This window comes from Lycorma delicatula, chromosome 13 (assembly GCF_047948215.1).
Source record: "Lycorma delicatula isolate Av1 chromosome 13, ASM4794821v1, whole genome shotgun sequence".
Taxonomy (NCBI): Eukaryota; Metazoa; Arthropoda; class Insecta; order Hemiptera; family Fulgoridae; genus Lycorma; species Lycorma delicatula.
In genome coordinates, this window is record NC_134467.1 from 37,328,916 (window position 1) to 37,344,844 (window position 15,929).

At 28.4% G+C, this 15,929-nt stretch overlaps 1 protein-coding gene across 1 annotated transcript in view; it reads left to right on the forward strand.

The window, feature by feature from the left end:
• Positions 1-15,929, forward strand: part of Liprin-gamma (liprin protein kazrin) — a 316,506-nt gene that overhangs the window by 278,856 nt on the left and 21,721 nt on the right. The gene's annotated exons all lie outside the window — the stretch shown is intronic.

Here is a 15,929-nt window from a genome sequence, read left to right on the forward strand (position 1 = left end):
TTATGAAATTTTTCCATTTCTTTATGATGTGTAAAGTGAGAGGGGTTAATAAATTATGGAAGCTCGTAAATAACTTTTCACTGTTAAACATGGAAATTAGATTTAGGAAATTTTCACATTCCAAAATAATAATTTTTTTTTTTTGCCGTTTACATTTGCAAGCCAACATGGGAACGGACAGCTTACTAATTTTAAATGAAAAGAATATGATCATGACATCATTTTAAACAGCATGAAAAATTTTGATGTAAAACAAACTTTGAACGTTTGACAACCCTTATCAAAACAGCGACCTTTTAATATTTTTCATAGGTAATTTTAAAAGGCGGGTTTAGTAACATCCAAACTAGTGGTATCAAAAATTAGATTGTTTTGAGGTAGGAACATTCACAAAAAATGTTTTTCACCTTTGAGCTGTTATTGACCATTTTTTAAACTAACATTTTTAAATTGTGACAAACATTAAATGTTCACCATTTTGGTTAGAGTTGTCTTGAAGTTTTTTACATCAAATTTTTTTTTTTTTAAATGACTTAAAATTTTAGCATGATTTTAGTTTTTTAGTTGCTCTATCTAAGGCTTAGGATCATTTTGATATGAGCATTTGCTAAATTTCATTTTCCAATGTTTTAACAATTAAAATGTTATTTTTAAGGGTACCCATACATAATTAACCAATTTATTTATTAAAAGAATTAAATGCTTTATCATTTATGCCTTTTTATATTTTGTCCCTATTCAATATATATATATTTTTTTTTTTTTTAATATTATTATTTAGTATTTATTATACTATACATTGCAACATCACAATATTTTATGAGTAGAAAGGTTATAATATTAATAAAAATCATAAATCAGCATTCGATATCAATTGTGAAATTTGAACAGTGATATGGTTTTTAATTTATAAAATGTGATATCAACAGAAATTCATAGACATTCGGGTTATGTGCGTTATGCTAATATAGTTAACCAAAAAATCTATAAAATAGTATATTTTGGAATGGTAATACAAATAATGTATGAAAAAATTATCATTTATTACAAATAATTTTTGAAAAAATACATTGATAATGAACATAAAAAATAAATCTACATATTTTCAGATTTTAAAATTGATTTTTCTGCCTGTTTTACTACAAATATTTCTTGATGTAAGAAGTTTTGGGTATTCAATAATTCATAAGCGATAATGAACAATAAAATTGAATAAAAAATATTATTAGTACTCGTAAGTGATTAGTTTATGATAAATGTTTTAAGTCACCACTCATTAACAAATTAAAAAATATTTAATCTTAATTTATATTCAGTAATATAATTTATCAGGTACAAAATTTATTAACATCACAGTTACGTAATTCTTTAGAAGTAGGTTATATTTCTAGTTATCATATGTAGTAAAATTTAAAAAGTTTTATCATTTTTATTTCATTTGGATTAATAGTAATATTTAAAAATATTAATTTTTTTTATTTTTAATATATAATTTGCTATTTTAATGTAATTAATGAAAGATTTTTTTTTAATATAACCTAGTATTTCATATGTACAAATTACTATGATCATTTTTTTTTTTTTTTTCACTTATTCATTGTAAAAACAAGGTTTTGCATGCTAAAAAAAAAAACCCATTTTGTAATATTTTCATATGAGTATAATAATGTATAATCATCAAAAATTATTATCTGTGTTGCCAACATTCACGATTATTGGTACTTAAATAAGATAAACAGTGCCATCTGGATTTTTATTTTGAAATATACATTTTATTGTATATTATTTTCCCAATTGTTTGTTTGATTTGTTTTTATTACAGTTTTATTTACCTTTTGCTTATTGCAGTAAATTTAATGAATCTCGCATATATTATCCAATTTTGTTAGTATTCTATATATATTTAGACAATGAGATGTGAGCATGATTGTTATTATATTTTATAATTTAATACCATTTGAGAGATTAATTAGCGTTAATGTTTAAAACGATTGATGTGAACAAAGATAAAAGAAAAGGGTAAATACGATCATAAAAATTGATTTATAACTCGGCATGAATAAATTTTCAAATTGTAATGATTAATGTTATAAATTTCAACGAATGATTAATTATATTATTGTAAGTTGTATAAAAATTTATGGGTGGCACCAGTTATCTAATATATCTAATATGTTTATCCAATAATCATCAATTTGTGTATGGTGTGCATATGTATTTTTATTTTTTTTTGTTTGTATGGGCACAAGTGATGAAATCGTTGGAAGATTTTGAATATTTTGTTTTTCAAAAAGAATAATCTATAATATTTAAATTTCTTTCAATTCATTGTCACATGCATTAGAATATTTTTATTGTATGTCACATGCATGCTCTTAGATGATAGAAACGATTATATGCGATATGGCATGCGATGATTGCCATTTGTAGCAGTTAATTATAAGAATGTTCCTTTTTTTTTTTGTTTTTGCAAAAGCCTAAAAATGGTAGCTTTTAAATATATAATTTTAATTTTATATTGTGCTATTATATGTTTCTATATATTTCTATATGTGCTGTGTTATACAATTCTTTAAAATGTAAAAATATAAATATTTGTTTACTTTAGGAGCACCATGCTGATTATTTACTTCTTTTTTTTTTAAGTTAAATTTTTCTCTGCTCTGATAAATAATAAGATAATGTATTCAAAGGTAAGATTATGTTTAAAAATTTTACGATCTAAATATTGATGGTGTTAGACGGTTACATCAATAAGTGTATGGAAAAACTATTATTAGCAGGATAAATAAATAAAAGGAAATAATAATAAAAAATTCTAATTTATATTAACATAATACATGTTGGATTTTTGCAAATCTTGACATTTCTTGACCTCCTCTAACAAAAACAATTTTAACATTGAAAAATTCCAAAAGGATGGATGTATGTATGTTCACGAATATTTTGCTTAATATCTTTAGACTGGATGAACCAATTCAGAAGAAATTTATCATAATGATTTCTAAATGTAAATCATTCATCATCATTTTCAGTTCCCTTTAATCCAGTTTTCTTCGGGTTGGGCTTTCTACAAAAATGTTCCATCTGTCTCAATCCATAAACTTCCATTTCTCTCACCGCGTCTCCTCTCATGTGCACTTCCTTCTTACCATTTCATTCTTAGTTTATCCCTTGGTCTTCTATCTTTTTCCTCCTCTGCATGCATCATTCTGTTTGGTAATCCTGTTTCCTCATCAGTATGTCCAAACCACCTGAACTTTGATCTTCCAATCGACTCGACAAGGCTTCCCAATTTCAGTTCCTCTCCTTACTAGTCCTTACCCTGTCCATTCTTGTCTTCCTAGCATGCTTCTCTTGAATTTCATTTCTGCTGCCTGTACTTGACTCTCCATCTTTCTGCCAGATGCCCAAGTTTCTGCTGCGTAGGTAAGAATTTGTATGAATATATATTTTATATATGACTCTTTTACACTGCAAAGGTACCTCCGTGTTCCGTACCAGATTTCTTATACTCTGATGAAATCCGCTTGCTTTTTCTACTCTTGTACTTATTTCTTTAACCGTTCTTCCATCCGCAGAAAAAACTTTGCTCAGATTTTTACCTTTTCTATTTTTCTACCATTCATAGTTATATCCATTGAATTTCCTATTTTTCTGTCTTGCACATGAATTTCCCTTTTTACCGTCTCGTGTGTCTCCACATATTTATCGCACATTACATTCCTTTCAGACATCCCCCATATAACCAAATCGTCTGAAAATAACAAGTTGCTCATTCCTTCTGCTATTTCCTTTTTTGAAGATTCCATTCTCTATCCCAAACCAATCTGAACTTTCCAGTCTTGTCCTGACGCAACATTTGTTCCCCTCACTCATAATTTTAACCAACTGGATGTCCACTTTATCCTTATTTCTTTCTTCTAGCAACTGTCGCTCAACTTCCCTAACCACGCTATCGTATGCCTTTACTGTGTCCAGGAAATATAAAGTGTTATGTCATTTAATTTTGGTTATAATTGGTCGTGGGAGCAGGTCATAGGGGTCCCACAATTTTATTCGGGGGTAGATTTTTTTTCATAGTTTAATGGCCCTTAAATATTTTCTGATATTCGATTTTATTGAAACTCCCAGTAAGGGTAGAAGCAAAAATAATTTTGTTTTATGTCATTTCTGGACCCAAAGTCATATTCTTGTATTAATTATATGATTCCATTACATTAGTGTGTCACTTTTTTTAAATACATGGAATAAACAACACTCAGAATGCGCATCGGTAGTCTAAAGAAAACCCACATGCTACAGTGGAAAAAGATTTCCAGTAACGATTTTCAGTGAATGTTTGGTGTGGTATCATAGATGACCAATTAATTGGTCCTTCCTTACTACAACATCGTGTCACAGGGAGAAATTATCCGGAATTTTTACGTAAAGAATTTATTATATTGCTGGAAAATATCCCCTTAGCAAAACGAATTGAAATGTATTACCAAGTTGATGGAGCATTTCACATTTCTTTTTTATAACATATTCTTCTAAGTTTTCATCAGTTTTGTTGTTAATAAAAGTCGACATGTTTAAAATGTTACTTCTTTTTTGTTGACATTATTTACATCAATCTTCTTATAATTAAATTCTCTACAGTTTATGTTTAAAAAATATATGATTTATTGTCAATTTAACAATGTTATTGTACGTCAAACGTAAAAAATGTGTTTTTTGACCCTATTTTTGGGGTTTTTACATGAGATATCCTAGAAACTAAGAGAGATACAGTTCTGAGACCTGATTTCCCAGCTCAAAAACCATAAGAAATAATTGAATTTGCCCTTCCCAATTGACCTTCTCAGAATTTCAGAAAGCCTTAATTTACCTGGAAGAACTGAAACTCGGGCGAAATCTTTCACCCTGTATACCTTGCTAACGAAGCGTTTTCGGACCTATGTTTATATGAATTTTTTTCTTATTTTTAGCCTCTAGAATGAGTTGTCAAAGTATTGCCGTATCCTCTTGAATCACCCTGTATTTAGGCATTTAGATATGGGGATAATCAGCCTAGTTTTTTTTTTTTTTGCTTCATTTCATTGGTTATTATTTTGGTCGATATCTTTAAAATTAGATTAATCAGTTTTTATTAAATGACTTCTGAATATGAAGTGGTTCCTATATCGAAAACAGTAACAGTGGTTCTTGTATCTCAAAGTCTTACTCGAAGTAGTCTCTTGAGGTCTTTTCCCTTGAAATATTAATTTTCCGACTTGTTTATTTATATTTTTCCTTAATATTTATTGATGATGATGATTATCATATATAAATGTGTATGTTTTATATTAAAATAAATATTTAAATAAAATTTTACAAATGGTTTATGAGAGTAAACTTGTCTTACAATGTATTTCAATAAATATAACACAGCTCTATTTATAATAAAATTATTATTATAGTTATTAAATAATAGTTTTCTTTTGATGAATTGAAATAATTTATTGTGAAAGTTTGTTTCACTACAGAAATGAAAATATTAAGTTGTTTTACATTATCTTATTCCCGTCTTTATTTTCACTGTAATGCATGTAAAGGTTCTGTGATGAACTGAGTAAAGCTGTCATTTGTAGGATTGAATATCAGTTGCAGAGCTTAATAATCTAATATGACGTAGTATATTTAGCTCAAAGAAGAATACAATGGGAAACTGCTTCACTCCTTATTTTCCCTAGTAAATTTGGCATGAGATTCTTGTTATTTTTTAGAATGGATATGTCATTTTTAAAAGTAACTCGTGACTCATTTCATTACTGTTGCATCACTTAACATACATACAATATCTTCAGTTATTTTTGCCAACACCTTTAGTGACTGGTGTTGCTGTTCTTAATCTTGCATTGGCTATTATTGATTGCTGGTTTTTTTTTGTAAGTTAGGCAGACCCGCCTATATTGTTCTATAGTGTATTGGATTTAATTATATTGTTAAACAGTGAATATGACTACAAAAGGAACTGAAAAAAATTATAATTATTCAATTTTATTCAAATTGTAATTTAAAAAGAATTTTAGTAATCCTTTTAAAATAGTTTGTATACTTTCACTAATATATGATGTACCCAACTTATTCAAGTTGCAAAAATAAACTTTTTACTTTAACTGTAACGAAAGCAACTTCACTAATAAATCTTGATTTTTATTTAATGATTAATGGGTTACATTCTAATAACTTTTCTATAAACAAAATTTTACGTATAACTTAATATTAATTTAATTATTTTTTTTTATGAATAGCTTGACTGATTAAAATACAATAATTAATGGATATAGTTTTAAAATGGAAAAATGTTTAAATATATTACACCAAAAAAATTCTATCGTACAAAGAAAAATACGCTGGCAGAGAGTTACATAACTTTCCCAGCCTTGCCTTTAACAATTTTTTTATTTGAAATGTGCCGTCAGGTTTTAAAATATTAATAAATATTTTGTTATTATTTAAAATCAATGAAATAGACTATAAAATATGTAATGGAAAACAGTTTTATTAATTAGATTTAGAAAACAACCAGAAATTTCTAGTTTTCATTAAAGTTCCGATGTTATTTCACTAATGATAGGTTGGTCACCTGACTTCTACCTGGTAAATCTCAGATTCAATTGCAGGTTTTATATATATATATATATATATATGTATAGCTTTGTTAGCAATTAAATTTGTAAAGTAATTACTAATACTAATACATCATTAACTCATAATTTATTTATCACCTCAGTTGTGTTTATATTGATACAATATCAAATTAAACTTTTACAAAATTACATAAACTAAACATAAATTTACGATATAACTGATCCATACTGAATTACCAAAGTATTAAAATGAAATTTTTTTATGTAATATACAGATTTTACACCAAAATATTCATCATTAGCAAATAGAAAAATGTTAAAAAATATGTATGGTGCATTTAAAGTAAACAATTATCATAATTACTATGGTAGTTTCATTAAGGACCACTTACTATTCAGGCTTGTTTTAATATTACTTATTAAGCTTTTAGGATCATAAATGTGTATCATTTTTCTTCAATTTTTTTTTAGTTTGGAAATTATAATACATCATAAATCGTGACATGAAATAACTGATAAATTGTTTTCTTCTAAATTCTTGACAGACTACTTTCATAATTGCCAATATATATATATATATATTTTCATTATATTTATATAAATGAATAAATTCAGCAACTTTCATGATGCTTTTGATGCACAGTAGAAAAATATTAAGGTGATTCAAATATAAATGAGAATTTTGTTCTGGAAAAAGAGAAATTAACGCACAATCTTGTGGCTATACTGAGTGTGAAACTGGATTAGTAAATACCAACCTAACCTACCCCAGTTCTATTATGTTTGCATCGTCGAATTGGTCAGTAGCACAGTGAGCGAGCAAGAGGTATATGTGTTCATTGTGCTGTGCATTATCATTAAAAAATGTCAAACTTGCAAAAATTTACACTAGATTATACAGGTAGTTCAGTGGTGATGTCTTGAAGGCAGAAGTGTGTCGGTGACATAATTCCTTTAATGAAGGGAGTGAAGGATTGAAGATAAAGCCCATGATTGATGGCCGTCCACTAATGTCTCACCTCTGAACATTCACCATGTCAAACAGCTGATTCTTTGCAACAAACATGCACATCAAAGTGCAGGAGGTGGCAGTAAGAGTGAAAATTAGTCGTGGCAACATTGAAACAATTACACATGACCATCTCGTTTACACTAAAATTGCCACCATATGGGTATCTCACTTCCTTCTCTTAGAAGTAGAAGTTTACATGGGAAGAGGTCTGAGCTCATCTAATGCGTTATGAGCAGAATGAAGAAAGTCTATTGAATTGTATTATACAATGGGGGTTCACCACTATATACCTGAAAGTAAATGCCCGTCAATAGAATGGCAAAAGGAAGACAAGAGGCAGGTCATTTGAAACCGACGACCACCATGCCATCAGCCGGTAAGGTTTGTGTACCGTTTTCTGGGACATGAGAGGGGAGAACTATATTTTGGTTTTTTGTCTACTACCGTGACCTCTTATGGGAACACAGGAAGTCAGCCTGCAGATAGAAATGCAATCAGCATCACAATCTTGCTTCACATCAGCGTGGGACCTCACGCTGCTCATTTAATATGCGAGACACTTGGCTGGGAGTTACTCAAACTCTGGTCTACAGTTCGGCTTATTCAAGAACCCATGGTGGACGTCATTTTGCACCCGATTATGAGCCAGTTAGGGTACAAATTCTTTAATATCTAATTGGCTTGCAGCTCAGCCAAAAGAATTCTGTATTCGAAACCTTCCAAAATGCCAGTAAAAGTGTGTGGATGTTGTTGGAAACTATTTTAGAAGGTTTAAAATTCATTTTGTCGATTTTTGTAAATAAACTACTATTTTTGCAGACAATTTCTCATTTAGATTTGAACCACCATGACCCATATTTCAAAAGTGTGATTACAACTAACTTTTGAGAAGGGTTAGGAAGTTGGCACAAATTATTGGTTACAAGTAAATAAAAATGCATAATGAAAGAAAACTATAAATCAAATGGAAATGTTGCTTGTAAAGTTTATTGCAAGTCATTAGGATTAGTTCTTTGTTAACATATACTTATTTTGACAGTAGAAAAAAATAAATTTAATAATTATTTTCTTGTTGTAATATATATATTTCATAAATTTCTTAAAATTGTTTACAAGAAAATTTGAATTATCAAAAAACAACAAAAATTCAAATTATGAATGAATTTTTTATTTTGTAGTACAAATAAAATAATGCCCTTTGCGGTGCACAGTCACACAGTGTAGCTGTGCCAATGTACATTTTTTGATCAGTTTGTTGGCCCTTTTAAAATGGATGTAGCAGTTTTAATTACAAGATTTTTATCAGTTATTATAGTAGATTAGAGCCTGTTTTAAACATTATCAGCATATTCACAAATCTCATAGAAATACTTGTGCCATTCAAAAATGAAATTTTTATTCTCATTGCAATTACCGTATGTTTTTTCAAGTAAAAATAAAAATTATTAAAAAATTTAATTTTTTAACAATATATTGATTGACATTTTGAAATCAGTGTTACATAAACATTATCCTGACTTAAAGTTGGTACATTGTTGGGGACTAAAATGAATTCAACATTGCTAGTATATGAAATAATTTCGTAACATACAGAATTTCAAATAGTAGGCGTTTTGTCAAAAACTTTTTAAAGTTGCTTCATATGATTTAAAACAGCTTTTATCAAATGTTTTATTTATTTATTTATTTACAAGGCATCTGCCTAAATACACCTTAATTTTAAACAAATACATTGCTTCTCGCTTAAGTACTTATTTAAAAAATAATATATAGAAAAAATTAATTAAGAAAATTAATGAAACTATTTTTTTAAAAATGTCAGGATAATCCAATTTCAATGTTTTTGGACCCCCGTGACTGTACCTATACAAATTATCATTAAATAGTTTAATATTCCTATTACTTAACCACACAATATTTAACTGTTTAAGAGCAGAATTTAATGGGGAATTTGTGTACTACTAGTTTAGGATCTAGGAACAAAAAATTAAAACAATACCTCTATTTAACTTCAAATAAAATAATAATATATCGAATGTTAATTAAATTAATAAACCTTATATACATTAATAATTGTGATAACTCCCATCTAAATTTAAGAGGCATGATGTTTAACGTTGTGTGTAACCAAGACATAGAAAGATTAGAGGGACAAAATTTATTATTAGCCTTAAAAAAAAAATTACCAAAAACTGGTGCATCTGATAAATGGTGAACAGAATCTTATCTGTACTCAAGGCAACTTCTCACATAATCATAATAGAGAAATCTGTAAGCTGAAAAATCAATAGCTAAAAAATGTTTAATGTTTCTTATTATAAACCCCAATTGCTTAATAGCATCATTTAAAATAATAAAGATGCTCATCAAACTTTTATAAAGTATAATTCCCAGACCCTTAACAGACTCAACCAGACAGATAACACGTAATCACCAGTGAAATAATAAGCTACAGGTAGTAAATATCTCGTCTAAATTCAACTAACACTTTAAATTTCTAGATTTAAATAAAATTTATTTTTTATCACACCAGACCAATAAATTTCAAGTCTGAATAAATTAGGAGTCAGAATCGTTTCTTAAAACATGATAAATTTTAACATCATCCGCATGCATAGAACATTTATATATGGAAAACATTTACAACTAGTAGAAAAAACAATGGCTCAACATAAAAAAATTTTGAAAATGGTCCAAAATTAAGAATTTTGGGCCCTTGTGGATTGCCAAATATATATACAATAACTATCAGATATCAAGTCTGTGTAACTTAATGGAAAATTTGCCGTATTTAAAATTATTTGTAAAAAAATGCTAATTTTTTTATTCTATTTAATGGTTTATGCAATCATTTGTTTAGATAACAGCCCACAATATACCAGAAACTATTTAGTTTTCCATTTAAAGGATAACAGTTGTAGAATTTTTTATTATGTAAGGATGTTTGAGTTTCAGTTTATTTAATCACTAGTCCTCTGCCGAAAATATTTTATTTCCTAGGATGGTTCTCACCAATATGTTTTCATGAAAACAATCAGATTATAAGAGAAAATCAATTAACTGTCGTAATTCCTTTATATTAGCCATTTCCTTTTTAAAAATTTATTTATATCAATTTTTATTCTTCAATACAGCTGAGAATAAATTTTTAATTAGCAAAGCTTCTGTAGAGATAAAAAAATTTGATCATTTTTTTTTTTCTTTATTGAAGTTAAATGGCAGCATTATTATTTTATAATTTGCCGCACAGGATATGCTTTCTGGAATTTATCCTTTTTTTTTTTTTTTTTTAATAAAATTTCTTTTCTTACCCATTACTTTTTTTCTGATAAAAGAAAAACTGTGTTTAAGTTTTTTTGTTGCCCGTCACGAGTCTATCTTTTTTGCACAATATCAATACTGCTATTTCCCAAACTTTATTAAAGTTCTTAATAAAAAAAAAAAACAAATTTGATTTTGATTCCCAGTTAATTATTCGTATCCTGTTTTTTTTTTTCAACAAAATTTTTCAAAAAAGCTGACAACAAAGTTGTTATACTTTCATGGTATCAGTTTTTTTATTATTATACTAGCTCCCAGTCGCAGCTTCGCTCGTGCTATATGGTTACTTGCGTTTCGCATGGTGGTCAGTCTTTTTATTTTATATTTATTAGTCAAGTAACCGGAGGCAGGTGCAATCAGTCACACATACAGTAACGGTGGCATATCGCATTTCCCATTGCTCAGTTGTTTGTCAATTGGGCTGTGTGTATTCGGTCGCTTTCCAATCTTGACTGTCTTTCGTCTTCAGTCTCTGCCGCACTAACAGTTTTCATCATACTTGCTTTTTTTGTATTTCTCCCGATTGAAGAATGTCTTTTAGACATGGTATGATGTTTTGAAAAAATATCACAGAATTTAAAAGATTGCAGTTAAATACTTTACACACTTTAAATTAGTAACACACACATGATAAACAAAAGCGGCTATTTATTTATGTTTTTAAACAGCTGTGGGATAATTGTAAATGAATGAATCGTAAAAATTACATATGCATGTGTGCTAAATCAATTGAAACTTGGGAATAACTATACGTTAAAACCTCAGCCCTTTTCAAAATTAATCGATTCAAAAAAATGTTAGCTAAAAATTAAATTTTTCTTGAAAATCAAAGTCATTTTGAAAATTAAATAAGCTTTAAGAAAGAAATAAAGTGTTTTAAATTTCATTATGTTGTAGGTCCAAAAAAATTAGCCTATGTTTACCACAGGGCTTCAAAGTTTAGGCGTGCAAACTTTTAGACAAATCTGTCTGGTAGATCTCAGAGTTAAGTTGGAACCGACAGACAAACAAACATTGATTTTTATATATATAGATAATGGAAAAATAATGATAAATGAAAATACTTTAAAAATTCAAAAAATTGATATTTTGATTGGCAATCATATTTTGAAATCAAAATTTTGATTGGCACCTCCACCACCATTATGGCTTCCAAAATAATTTTTGGGCCACTTGCACTACTATTATGCTTACAAAAACATTAAAAGTATTTGGTTAAAAAATATGCAATAAATAAAAAAAAAGTTTTTTTTTATTTTTGGAGAAGGGGATGAATTTGGAGAAAACTTTTTTTTTAGAATGGTAAGATAAGAATGTACACATTTACTGAGCTTAATATAAAGTAGGGTGATGTTAGCAAAATTTGGAGAAAATTGTACCTGAAGAAAGTATCTATACCACACTGCCTGGAGATATTGGCGCTTAACTGTTACCAAAAAATTGCTTCTTATAAATAGTCTCTGTGCCAAATTTCATCCAGAACCAGTTTATCCAGATAAAAATTATTAAGCTTCAAACATGCCAATACATGTACGAACATTACCTCCAACTCTTTTCTTGTTTTTTTTGGGATCCCAGGATCAAGAAATGTAAAAAAGAAAAAACTCATACTTGATTTTTTTTTTACTGATTATCATATTTTCCTTCTTGCACCATACATTTAGAGCTATGATGCCAAGAGAGTAAAAAGAAGTATAGTACATATAAAAGGGATATTCTAGAAGTTAAGACCATTTAATTTTAATGACTTATTCTTTTTACTAAAACTATTTACTTAGCTTAGGGGCTAAGATATATAAATATAATAAATAAACTGCAACCTTAAACATAAAAATTTCTAAAAGAGTTATTATTTGAATGGGAAATTAAATAATTTTTGGATATAGTGGATTTTGATCTTAAACCGATTACAAAAACCATTAAATAAAATCCAGAAAAAGTATTTTGTATAAAAGTAATTATAATAAATATATAAACCTTCCATTAGATATTTAGTAACAGCATATTTAAATACTCGTACATTTAATTTTCATTTTTACTATATTTATCTATGAAATCAAAATAAAAATGAAGCAGTTTTAAAATGTTTCTGATAGACAGACACCTTGTATTTGTAAAGGCAACTGTGTATGGTAAATTAACAGTATTTATAAAGTTGCATTTATGTTTGACTCAAACAATGTGTAAGGTTTATGTTTATGTAATGTATACGTAACATTGTCCCATTCAAGTATGAATATCTTTCTACCCGTACACTAAAATTAAATGTTTTGATGTTTAAATATCAAATTGTTGAACAATCTTTATCTTTGCTTGAAAATATACAATTATGATAATTACAATAAAGAAAATTCAGTTTTAGGTAGATTTCATAAGAAAGCTACCTATTATAATTGGTACCATGATTCAACTTCTGGAAAATGTTGACATATCTTCGTGTTTTACATCCCCCAGACCCCAAAACCACATCAGCTCAAAAGTTTATACATATATTTTCACTTTTTTGTGGACACGACAACTGCCGTAATTTTGCACCAATCCCTTTTAAATTGTTCCTTAAAAATAACTCGTCCCAAAATCTCAGATGAGTTCTTTAACGGCCAAAATCGGACCATCGGGTGGAAATGGTGGGGGGGGGGTTTCAAAAAAACAAAATATGGCTATTAACTTTCTTATTAAGTAAAATATCAAATTCATTTAAAGTTCCTACTATTCTTTGGTTAAGGGCCTAATACTTATGTAAGTAAAGTTTTTTGATATCACCAACCATTGGCCAGTCATACCTACCTTAATAGGCATATTATCAAATCGGTTTAAAATTGTCATTATTCCTTTAAACCTTATGTTTGAAACAAGTTTTGATATGACCAACCCTTACGGCAAGGGATAACCAAAATATTGCTAAATTATAAGAAGAGATGGGCTTGTCGTATGAAACATGTGAAACTTTTTTCACATGCAACCATCGTCATATTGAGTAAATTTGAAGTTTTTCTTAACTTTAAGGTGGAAATCTTTTTTATCCCCTACTTAGCACCGGTGAAGTATCCTCCACCTTCCGGCATGCCGAAAGGGATTTTTTGATTGGTACTTTATTTCTAAGAGATGTTAATACTGATAATGAATGTCTATTTGAACAAATGTCTATGGATTTAAGACATTTGTTGTATTGTAATATTATAATCATATTCCTTTTCGTACCAGTTCATTTAACTATTATTTGAATTTTCTTTCAATTTATTACCTTTTGCTGATCAAAAATTTTAAAAAATTGCTTAAAAAAAACAAAAAATTCAATTCCAAATCCAACCTCTTACTTTACAACTTTATTTTGCTATAGTGAACGTTCCTCCTATTTCCAAAACATTGTACATAGTTTTCTTTCATCCAGTCATATTAACACTCCATATAACAACAACTTGTTTATACATTTACATTAGTATCATTATTTTTTAAATTTAAAATAAACATAGCTCCTCAAATTTCACAAATTGGCCAGCGGGGTTAATTCATTTTCTAGATTTTATAACTTGCATGTTAATAACTTCAGGAAGAAAATGGTAGACTTCAATAAACTATATTAAATTATAAAACAACTGATTAATCTTATTGTCCTTTAAAAGTAAGTCGCTTTTATAAGAGAAATATTTGAAAAAGAAATATTTCAGATAGCACTTATACAAATAGCAAATTTTTTTTATTTTTATAAATTTTCCTTTTACTGTTATGTCTTATATTTGTAAAGAACTAAAAATAATTTTTTTAAATGAAATTTTAATTATATACTAATCGTTATAATTTATTAAAACATCTGTTATAGTAGGTATAGTCTAGAATTAGTATTGTCTTTAGTATAAACTTATTGTTTCATAATATAAATGAATTTTTAGTTTACATCATTTTTAAAAATTCTAAACTAATAAATGTTTTTTATATATGAATTTAATACATTCAGTGATTTCAAATCCAATATTTCATTCAAATATTAGTTATGAACATATCGATAATACAGAATGTTCAAAAAGTGATGTAATCTTATGGGAAAATGAGTATATTACAATATTAGTTGAAATTGGCCTCCATTATGCAATTCACATAATTGAATATGATGTTGCATGCTCTTAAACAGATATTGTAATGTTTGTTGAGGAATTGCAGTGATACATGTTTAATTTCGCGCTGCAATTCAGACATGTTGTTAGGATGAGTTTTGTAAACATCATACATAAGTTATCCCCACAAAAAAAAGTAAGGAGGGGATAAATCAGGAGACTGAGAGGGCCACAACCCCTTCAAAATAACTTAACCATGAAAACACTAATCCAAGAAAGTCAATATTTTTAACTGCATGAGCAGTTAAAAATATTGTAATCAGCTTGGTTCTGCTGATTACTCTTGCTGGTCTGCAGGTATAGTGTTTACAAATTGTTGCATCATCTGTATGCAGCGCTCATTGTTCACTATGCCATGAAAGAATGTCATAAAGATTCGCATATGTGACATTGCACACCAAATACCCACTTTTTGTCTGTGTAGCTGATGTAAATTTTCCATACACCAAATGCATGAATTCTGTCTATTCATGTATCCATCAACGTGAAACAATGTCTCATCAGACCGAAACCAGTCATCAAGTTCTTCCCCGTCTGATGTTACAGATGACATGAACTGCTGACAAGAAGGTACAAGTTTTACAATGTCTATAAGTAAAAACTCGTGAACAATGCGAATTCTGTACGGAAACACTTGCATGATGTCGTGTGGGCACTACCAAAAAGAGACCAGACTGGCTAGATAGGTATCGTACAGACTTTTGGAATTAATAGAATATGTAGCTTGCACGTTTACCACTTTTGGCTACATCTGTCACATTTCCTGTCTCTTGGAACTTGTTGTACAGCTGCCTGATGGAGGACTTGTTTGGTGCATCCTTACCTTACTTTTCTGTGAAGTCATTCTGAGTCTGGGTGTAACTGGCA